This window comes from Leopardus geoffroyi, chromosome A1 (assembly GCF_018350155.1).
Source record: "Leopardus geoffroyi isolate Oge1 chromosome A1, O.geoffroyi_Oge1_pat1.0, whole genome shotgun sequence".
NCBI lineage: Eukaryota > Metazoa > Chordata > Mammalia > Carnivora > Felidae > Leopardus > Leopardus geoffroyi.
This window is the reverse complement of record NC_059326.1, coordinates 40,115,015-40,118,670: the sequence shown is the minus strand read 5'-3', so window position 1 is coordinate 40,118,670 and position 3,656 is coordinate 40,115,015. Positions and strand designations below refer to the sequence as shown.

Genomic DNA, 3,656 nt, shown 5'->3' with positions numbered 1-3,656 from the left:
GAGGGGGAAAGAGTTGTTCAATGGTTTTAGAGCTTGTTTTGCAAGATGAAAGTGTTTTAGAGATCACTTGCACTCTACACTTAAAAGTGGGTAGGATGATAAATTTTATATGTTGTATTTTTTACTACAACAAAATAAGAAGCAGTTAGAAAATAAAACATAAAAGAAAAGGGCTCCAGGAAGGGCGACTCACCCCTCAGCACACACCCAGGTCAAAGGCCCCAGCCCAGGGTCCCAGTGGAGCACAAGGCAAGGTGTGAAGGCGGGGCTTGGAAAACCAGGCCGCTCCAACCAGACAACTGTAAGATATTCTCACAAATGTGGAGAAGCATTTCGGAGAGCAGTGCCAAATCTTTGCTGCTTATGTGCGGAAAACTGCCAGACTGTGAGGCAAAGCAGACCTACTGGTGAATGAAATCAATTGTATGCCTCTGCAGAGACCCCACATTTAAAGCGGGGCCTGAAAAACTTCGCTGAGGAGTTTGCCAAACTTGAGCATTATCTACAAGCAGAGGTTGAAAGATTTGAAGCTGAAGTGGTTGAAGCTTTGAAAGCTTACGGACCGATTTTGAGAATGAAAGGAAATGACTTCAAAGCAACATCAACAGCAAGGAATTGAGAAGCTAAACAATTAACTCAGAAAGAACATGTCAGCGAAACCCATCTGCTTCGCATGTTACTTCACAGACAGAAACCGAATTGCAGAGAGAGCTGCAATGGATGCTACCCAAACAGCTCATCATCTGGATGAAACTATTGACAATTTCGAAAAGCAGTAAGTAAGGATCTAAAGACTATATTTTCAGATTTGATCACTATTGAAATGTTATTTATTGGCAAAGCATTCAAGGTCTACACTGCTGATTACCAAAACATACAAAAGATTATTGAGGAAGATTTAGAGCTTTTCCAAAATTGTCCGTACCACCAGATTGTTCCTCAGGTTTAAATCTGGTCAGAGCAAATTCAAAGTGGCCTCTTGAAAGATTACTGTCAGCTAAGTCTGTATCTTGAACAGGACATGTAGCCACCTGTCTACTCAGAAAAGGATCAACAAACAGAAGATGATGAAGAGGACAAAGACGTAGACATTACAGAAGAAGAAAATTAATTTTCTTCTGTAAACTTTGCATTTCAATTTTCATCTTAATCCAGACTTAATCCAGAATTACCAAATTGTAAAACTTTATACTGGCTTCATACATGTTAAACCCCAAAATGAAATCCTACTGGAAACCCCAAAATTAAAATCCTTTAACAAACTAAAGGAAATTTATGCTGACCATAAATGAAGATTTTAAAAAATATAACACACCAGTCATTTCGACACCCAATCTAGCAGTATGTGATTTTTGCATAAGTTCCACTTTTTAAAAAGAGTATGTACTTCAGAAGTATTTCATATCAACATACTATACCTAGTTGATATTACAATATAAACAAATGGCAAAAACCAAGAGATCTAACAATTACACTTGCTTCTTTTGAGCTCATTGCCAAAAAAGGGTCTTTAGTCATTCTAATTAAATACAAATTCTATTCCATAAAGCATTAATCAGAGAAGCAGGGTGTTTTTGCCCTTTACTTTTTTTTCACTTTTACTACAACTTGGAGTTTCATTATTTGATACATAACTTACTTTTCAGTAAGACTGTAATTACTTTTGATTAAAGGTAATGAGACACTAGGATATCAGTGTCATAAAACTATACATAAAGCATAAATTTTAGCTTCAGAAAGAAAGCCACATTAAGTCCAATTCTGGTTTTAAAATGAAAATGCTGTTGGGGAGCCTGGGTCGCTCAGCCAATTAAATGTCTGACTCTTGATCTCAGCTCAGGTCATGATCTCATTCATGGTAGTGAGATCGAGCCCTGCATCTGGCTCTGTGCTGGACGTGGAGCCTGATTAGGATTCTCTATCTCCCTTTCTCTCTGCCCCTCCCTGCTCATGTGTACTCTCTCTCTCTCTCAAAAAAGGGAAAAAATTAAAAAAGGAAAAAAAACGCAAATTCTGTCATACCAAAACGTACACAGTACTACAACTTTTGGAAAGCTGTAGTTTGGTGGGATGTTGCATAAGAAAACATGGAAAACCATAAATCATTAAAAGTCTATAAAATTTTTACCAAACCACTATCTAATTAATGAAAGAGTATTTTGTCATTGTATTCCAGAAAATAATCAGTTTGATCAGAGCCTTTCAATGCATCCAAAGCTTTTGTTTCTTTGATTGGGGATCATACTCTTGTTATTTCACACTAGTCAGGCATATAAAATTATGATATTTACAATATCACTTGGGAAGACCACAAAAAGAAATAATTTGTACCAGAAAATTAAAGACTTTTTAGGAAAAAAGTGATAAAAATGGCTTTTGAAGAAGTTTTTACACACTATGTATGTGCTTCTTAAAGTTAGTGAAGATAAATAACAAGGTGAGAAAACATATGTTTACAGATTGATTTAAATGTGTCCTAGCCTTCCAAAAAGTACAAAAAAATATCTGTGCCATAGTAAGATGTGAGATGGTTTAGAATTCATACTTATTAGTTCTTATTCATTTTTAAAATGAGCAAGCTAATGCCAAAATAATGGGCTCTTTCAGTCTGTGGAAAAACCACTTAGTTGCTCTGAAATTATATGTTTAATATAAAGTTATGTTGGATACCAATATTGATTTGAAAATATTAGCTTGATTTATAGTTTCAAATAGTATTACGTGGTTTTTGTTCTTTGGCCATTATGTCACCGAGTTAGAAATTTATATGAGAAGATAGCCTAATTGTGGCTCCTCAAGTCTGAAAACCCTTTTATGAAAGATTACCATCTGCATATTATTGAATAAAATATGTATGAGTCCAGAGACAATATCGCTTATAATGCAATTTTTCCTAAAATTACGTTTTCAGAAATATGTATTAAATTTCTTAATGTTTCTGTATTCTCAACATGATTTTTCTGTTGATTCAAATCAGTCTCAAATGACGCAGATGCTGGATCAAAATCAACTTCGTTGCTGTCACAATGCCCAAGTTCAAAGATTTCCTCTGCCCATTTATATCCCCCTCACTAGATGTTGAAATTCAAAGATTCACTGGATGTACCAACTTTTTTAGCAGGGAAGGGGAAATATAAAATAAAAAAAAACTAGTGGTCCATAACATCTCCCACATTTTTGAAAAGGAATAAGGAGTTTCCTAGTTTTACTAAAACTAAGTGAATATTATGTAATGTGAAGGAGTGACAAATTTATTTCAACAGCACATACACAACAGTATCTAACTCAGATGAGAAGAAATGAGAGGGAAAAAGAGGGAAGAGCAATCCAGAATTATTTTGACAAATAGCTGAATAAAGAATGAATATTTTTGAAGCTGAAATTCCTGAAATTAGCTTTCAGTCCAATGAGTTTATAAATGTATTACCTTATCTAAACATCTCTGAACCAGACTGCTGTGGACTCAGTCAAACTAATTCAACTCTCTGACAATCAATAATGATTTTGAAGCTCAGGACTATGGCTTGCTCATTATCAACTGAAACCAGACAGTCCCTGAAAATTAAATTCAATGGGATTTGATCAGATTTATGAAAAGCAAAAGGTTATGATTACCCATTTTCTTGTGCTTTAACTCAGCACCTATATCTGATGAT

General features: G+C 35.0%; 1 pseudogene; it reads left to right on the top strand.

Annotated features, from left to right (window-relative positions):
* Positions 1 to 260: 260 nt before the first annotated feature.
* LOC123578258 lies at positions 261 to 1,202 on the top strand (annotated as a pseudogene).
* The last annotated feature ends 2,454 nt before the right edge of the window (positions 1,203 to 3,656 follow it).